Below are 7,767 nucleotides of genomic sequence, written 5' to 3' on the forward strand. Positions count from 1 at the left end.
TAATGTAACACATGAAAATACCATTAATTCACTCCTAACAAACTCTCCCCAACTTAGAGTTTTGTTTGTCCCTAAACAAAATTACTTACCTTAACAAAACAACAAAAACATACCAACAATCATGCCACAAGTTTTTCAAAAAGGTTTTTCAAATGGCTCAATTCAGCAGCCAAATCAGATACTCCTCATCTCCCTGCAAACTCAGAACACATACATGATACAGATTTTGAAAGAAAATTACCTCCAGAAGTTCAAAACACTACACAATTGCAATTGAATCAGCACTAATCACTCTCATCAAAAAGTATGATGAATAATAGAGGGGTTAAACACTCATCCAAACAATTAAATCAACAAAAATCCATATCATACGTTCACCATATTGTTAGCATCAAGTCCTGTGGAATCTGAGAATCAGAAGGTCTTTCCAGGGTTGTAGTGTGGTTTAAGATTCAAAGAAAAGAAGGCAAACGAGGGTTGTTCCTATTCTAGGGAAGCATCCGAATCATAACTCCTTTCCTTTTCCTTTATACCTCCAACTTTTTTTCACCCCTTCTTCTTTTTCATTCGTAGCTCGCTGTTTCTCTTTTTTTTTTTCAACAATTGTTTTCTTTCAAACATTGTTTTTCTTTTGTTTTTTTCTTCAAGCTACGAATCTCTTTCGTTCTTTGCAGATCACCACCTGCAGACTTACTCTTCTTTTGATTATGACTCTCCCCAACTTGGAGATCAACCTGTATTTAGATTATATGAATGCTCCCCTACTTTCTATGAAGGTCAAAAGAGAAAACACATCACCAAATTTTGTGGTTGATGGTCCACAACAAAAAATTTTATTGAGATCAAAACTCACCAGGTTTTTCCTTGGTGCATATGATGAAATTTACCTTACCCTCAGGCTCAAAGAATGATTAACAAAGGATCACACTCTCACAGAAGAAAATAAGTTTTAAGATGGAATCGGCTCAAAGAAACTCTCAGATTCAAACAAATGCCTAAATCACTTCCACAGATTTCCACAAACGATGCGACAGATGGTTTAGCATGATACAAACAAGTTAAAATAATCGATGGTTTCCTGCATATAGTAAACAATGGAAAGCTTTCCTCACAATGGTTAAGGCTAAGCTGATCCAACAAAAATAGTGTACCATAAAGAACTTTTGCCAAGTATTTACTAACAACCTACGTTTCATGCACACACTAGGAGTTTGAGTTTGAAAATTCATACCTGACTTGTTACTTATTGAAAATTCACTCACTACCATTTTCACACATGTTGCTCCATTGTTGGTACTTTGCTGGAGATTTTCTTTTTGTTGTGGTAGTACTCTTTCTAAATTGGGGACACATAAATAAAATAAAATAAAAAAATTTGCAAAACAAAATCAACAATAAGCAAATAATATCATCCTATCTGTTAGCAAACATAGAATCAATCTCATCCGCTTTCTCTTGTGCTGGGTTATTGGTTTCAACACCTGCACCCCCCTTACTGGACAAAGGTTGGATTCCAGCCAACCACAATATGTGCCTTAGGTGCAGCAGATTCACGAATGCTGAATTGCACATTGCCGCGGCTCGCCTAGTTACACCCGCGGCGCGCCAAACTCTCTGTTTGGCTTTGCGGCGCGCACGTTTACACTCTCGGCGCGCCAAACTGTCTATTTGGCCTCGCGGCGCGCCTATTTTACTCACAGCGTGGTTTTACAAATTAAAACTTATTTGCGAAGATATGATGATACATAGAAATAATAAAAGAAAAACAAAATAACTTATTCCATTGGGTTGCCTCCCAACAAGCGCTTCGTTTAACGTCGCATGGCTCGACGGTTGAGATCTTTCTCTTATGTGCTCAAAAGTGAGATTGTGCACACTTCTCTATCAAATTCTCCCCCAAGGTAGTTCTTTAACCGTTCTCCATTAACGGTCCAGCTTTCTTTAGTCTTACTATCCTCAATAGTAATGGCTCCATATGGTTTGACTTCCTTGATTACGAACGGTCCTGACCATTTAGACTTTAGTTTTCCTGGGAAAAGCTTGAGTCTAGAGTTGAATAGTAGCACAAGGTCTCCCACTTTGAACTCTTTCTTCTTGATTCTCTTGTCGTGATACCTTTTCATATTTTCTTTGTACATCTTGTTAGACTCATATGCTAGGTACCTGAATTCCTCAAGCTCATGGATTTGATTCTTCCTTTTCTTATAAGCCAAACTATCATCTCTATTGAAGAATCGTAAGGCCCATAATGCTTTGTGTTCCACCTCTACCGGGAGGTGACATGCTTTACCATAAACCATTTGAAACGGAGATGCACCAGTTGGTGCTTTGTATGCTGTCCTATATGCCCACAATGCATCATCAATTCTTACCGATCAGTCTTTTCGGGATTCTAACACAGTCTTCTCTAGAATATTCTTGATTGCTCTGTTTGAGATGTCTGCTTGCGCGTTGGTTTGGGGATGATAGGGTGACGTTATCTTATGGTTGATATGATACTTGTCCAGCACTTTAGCTACCTGCTCGTTAACAAAGTGAGATCCACCATCGCTTATAATCACTCTAGGCATCCCAAAACATGTGAATATGTTTCGATTTAAAAATTTTAGTACAGTTTTGGCATCCGCTTTTGGTGTGGCGATGGCTTCTACCCACTTGGAAACATAATCCACTGCAACTAGAATATATTCATTAGCAAAAGATGGAAGAAAGGGCCCCATAAAATCTATGCCCCAACAATCAAAAACTTCTACTTCAATAATGGTTTGAAGCGGCATCTCATCACGTTTACTTATTCCTCCAACTCTTTGACATTTGTCACAATTCTTTGCATGATGGTGGGCGTGTTTGAAAATAGTAGGCCAGAAAAATCCGGATTGGAGAACTTTTGTTGCCGTCCTCCATCCGTTGAAATGCCCACCACTAGGTGAATTATGACAGTGCCACAAAATTTGTTGAGCTTCTTCTTCAGTAACACATCTTCTTAAAATGCCATCCTTACCTATCTTGAACAAATATGGGTCGTCCCATACATAGTATTTTGCATCGGCTAACAACCTTTTCTTCTTGTTCCAATCAAAGTCTTCTAGTATGATACCGGTTGCTTTATAATTAGCAAGATCGGCGAGCCAAGGTCTTATTTGGAGTTGAAAAAGTTGTTCATCCGGGAACTCATCATTTATTTCAGCTTCTTGATTGGTGACATTTACATTGACCAAACGGGATAAATGATCTGCTACCACATTTTCTGAACCTTTTTTATCCCGGATTTCTATATCAAATTCTTGCAGAAGAAGAACCCATCGAATGAGCCTTTGCTTCGAATCCGGTTTAGTAAGCAGATATTTAATGGCTGCATGGTCTGTGTAAATTACCACTTTTGACCCAATGAGATAAGATCTGAATTTCTCAAGGGCATACACTATAGCTAACAATTCCTTTTCTGTGGTGGCATAATTGACTTGAGCATCATTTAGCACCTTACTTGCATAGTGTATGACATGAAATATCTTTCCTTTTCGTTGGCCTAATACCGCACCTATGGCATAATCGCTAGCATCACACATAAGTTCAAAATGGTTTTTCCAATCGGGTGCTACAATCACAGGTGCAGTGGCTAGCCGTTCTTTCAAGTCATTGAAAGCTTGTACACATGATTCATCAAAATTGAAACCTGTACCTTGGTTGAGTAAGTTACTCAAAGGCTTGGCAATCTTTGAGAAATCTTTCACAAATCTTCTATAGAAGCCTGCATGCCCTAAAAAGCTTCTTACTCCTTTGACATTTATTGGAGGTGGGAGTTTTGAAATTACCTCCACCTTGGCTTGGTCCACTTCAAGTCCTCTGGAAGATACTTTGTGTCCGAGTATAATTCCTTCAGTCACCATGAAATGGCATTTCCCCCAATTTAATATCAAATTGGTGTCAATACATCTTCCAAGTGCCACATCCAAATTATTCAAGCACATATCAAAAGTTTTTCCAAATACTGAGAAGTCATCCATGAATACTTCAATACTTTTTTCAATGACGTCTGAGAAGATGGCTTGCATACACCATTGGAAAGTAGCTGGAGCATTACATAACCCAAATGGCATCCGTCTATACGCGGAAATTCCAAATGGACATGTAAAAGCTGTCTTTTCATGATCTTCTGGGTTTACCACAATCTGATTGTACCCGGAATACCCATCTAAGAAGCAATAGTAATTCTGCCCTGATAACCTCTCAAGCATTTAATCCATGAACGGTAGGGGAAAATGATCTTTCCTCGTAGCTTTGTTGAGTCTACGATAATCGATGCACATTCTCCACTCGGTTACTGTTCTTGTTGGTATGAGTTCATTCTTGTCATTACGGATTACTGTCATGCCTCCCTTCTTTGGCACAACATGTACTGAACTCACCCATGCACTATCAGAAATTGGGTAAATCATACCTGTTTCTAGAAGTTTGATCACCTCTTTCCTCACTACCTCTTTCATTGTTGGATTTAGTCTTCTTTGCGGTTGAGCTACCGGTTTGAATTCTTCTTCTAACATAATCTTGTGCATGCAATAGGCAGGACTTATACCTTTCAGATCCGCCAATACCCATCCAATTTCAGCTTTGTTCTTTTGGAGAATATGAATGAGTCGTGCCTCTTCGTTTGGAGTTAACTTAGAACTGATAACGACAGGTTTATTTCCTTCTTCATCTAGAAAGACATACTTCAAATGAGGTGGGAGTAGCTTTAATTCTATCTTTGACTCTTTAACTCCCTTTTTTAACTCCGAATCTTCTATCTTGTCCTCCTTTGTGACCGTGTCGCCACCTTTCTCTAATTCCTTTAAAAACAACTCAATTTCTTTTTCTTCTTCTTGAGTAAGTACATTGAATGATTCAACAAGAGATCTCTCTAAAGGGCTAGATAGATGAATTTGGTTTGCCACTTCCACTACACTCTCTTCAGTAACATCCATGCGAAAACAGTCATTCTTGTCTTTTGGTTGCTTCATGGCATCGAAGAGATTAAAGCATACCTCTTCATCTTGAACTCTTAACTTCATTATACCATCATTAATATCGATCACCATTCGGGCTGTTTTCATGAATGGTTTCCCAAGAATGATAGGTGACTCCTTGTCTTCTTCCATGTCAATCACAACGAAATCTACCGGAAACAAAAATTTGTCAACTTTCACTAACATGTCTTGTGCAACACCATAAGGGAGAGTGGTTGATTTATCTGCTAATTGTAAAGTCATTCTTGTTGACTTCATCTCAATATTTCCCAACCGATTCACTATTGATAGAGGAATTAGATTGATACTTAATCCTAAATCGATCAGTCCATTCCCGATATTTTGATTGCCAATTGTAACCGGCAATGTGACTCTTCCGGGATCTCTCGCCTTTTGAGGAAGGCGTGATATTATGGCACTACATTGTGCATCAAGTAGAACAACTTCTTCTTCTTCCGGTCTTTTCTTTGTCAAGATATCTTTCATGAATTTTGCATATTTTGGCATTTGAGCAATTGCTTCGGAGAATGGAATATTAATTTGTAGCTGTTTAAAAATTTCCATAAACCTTGCATATTGCCTGGCGTGGTCCTTCTTTGATGGAGCAAGGGGATATGGAAAATGTTGACTTGGTATCACGTTGCTTGCCATCTTTTCTCTACTGCTTTTTCTTTTCAGCTTTTCTTTCTTTTTAACTTCTTTATTCACATTCTCTTCTTCAGCATTAGTATCAATAATTTCATATTCTTCATCTTCTCCATCATGTTTTTCAACTTCCTCTTCCGTATCATCTTCAACTACATTCCTTTCAACTTCATTATTACTTCCTTTTTGCCCAGTCCTTGTCACCACCGCTTTACAATGCTCTTTTGGATTCTCTTGAGTGTTGGCTGAGAATGTTGCATTTGATTGATTAGCTGCAATTTGTTTAGCCTATTGGCCCACTTGAGTTTCCAGATTCTTTATAGCTGCCTCTTGATTCTTGTTATTCGTTATTGACATTTGTATGAACTGATTCATGGTCTCTTCCAACTTAGATTATCCTCCTTGTTGTTGTGGCGACGGTTGAGTGTAAGGTTGAAAGGCTTGTTGTTGATATCCTTGATTATGTGGCCTTTGTTGATAACCTTGATTGTTATTCCTTGGTGGATAACCTTGTTGATACGGAGGATTCTGATATTGATTCTGCCTTTGTCCTTGATTGTTGTTCATGTAATTGACTTCTTCTTCCAACACAGGCGGGCAAAATCCTGTCTGATGCTCTCCCTTACATAACTCACACTTCGCGACTTGATAAGAATTAGATACACCATTCAGCTCCTTGAGTTGTTGTGGTAATTTAGACATTTTTTGTTTCAAAAGTTCCACTTGCGATGTTAGTAACTTATTTTAGGCCAGCAGAGCATCACTGTTATTCAATTCCAAAATTCCGGCTTTCTTATCTCTGACAGTTCGATCATGATTCCCCTGCCGATCATTCAGAGCCATTCGCTATATTATCTGAGTAGCTTCAGCAGGTGTCTTGGACATAAGAGAACCACCAGCTGTGGCATCCAAGAGTGTCTTGTTTGTAGCTGTGAGACCATTACGGAACATGTGGATTTGATCAACTTTTGCAAAACCGCGTCCTTTGCACTTTCTCAACATAGCTTTATACCTTTCCCATGCTTCATTCAATGATTCATTACTGCCTTGAGAGAATACTTTTATTGCTGTTTTTGCTTCAAAGAATCGGTTTTGAGAGTAAAACCTTTCCAAAAAAATTTCTTCTAAGGTATTCCAGTCAGTCATCACTGTTTCGGGTTGATCCAGATACCAATCTTTTGCCTTAGATAACAAAGAATGTGGGAACAACCTCTTGAATAGTGTTTCTTCATCAGCTTGAGCTACACCAGTTGTACCCGCTAACTCATAGAACCGAGTAAGATGCGTGTACGGATCTTCATGGTCCAATCTGGCGAAAGGACTTGCACAAATCAATTGTATGATACCGGTCTTCAATTCTGTCGGTCGCCCGTTGGCGGCAGTTCTAGCGAACTGCGCGTTGAGTCTTGGACTATTTGCACATGGACCAGTAACAGCCATGTTGACAACAGTTGGTTGTATAATAACTCCCTGTTCTTCTTCAGCAAATAGTTCGTGAAAGAAAAATCCTTTTTGTGACTCGTCAATTGTTTCAAGTTGTTGTGACGATGTCGCGGTTTCGTTGTCTCTTGCTCTTGATATCTTTGCTCTTCTTCGTGTTTTGCTGTTTAACCTCCTAGCGGTCCTTTCGATCTCGGGATCAAAAAGAAGTTGATCACTGGGAACTTTACTGCGCATACACGAATTTCTGCAAAAACTAATAAACGAGTGAAACAACCAAATCGATATAATAGTAACAAAAACTCAAAATAAAAACTATTGCAATGCATGCAATATTGACACCAATCCCCGGCAACGGCGCCAATTTGTTGAAAGTATTTTTGGGTAAATATTTTTAGTATATATCGTATCCACAGAGATTGGTTTAATATTACTGCCGTTCTATAGTTGTTTATTTTGAGTGAGAAAAATAGTTGAGTTTGGTTGTTTGTTCTCAAATTGCATCTAACAGAATAATAATTGACTGATAAAAAGCTTAAAGATGATTAACAATGGTAAACGAATATGTTGAGTTCTAGGGTTCATCAACCTATTCCTATACAATTTATTAATTAATCCTTATTCGAACAATCATTTGACTTATTATCTTCACTTATCCTCAAATATGATTCCATGTCTG

This window comes from Vicia villosa, unplaced genomic scaffold, assembly GCF_029867415.1.
Source record: "Vicia villosa cultivar HV-30 ecotype Madison, WI unplaced genomic scaffold, Vvil1.0 ctg.001509F_1_1, whole genome shotgun sequence".
NCBI classification, from domain to species: Eukaryota; Viridiplantae; Streptophyta; class Magnoliopsida; order Fabales; family Fabaceae; genus Vicia; species Vicia villosa.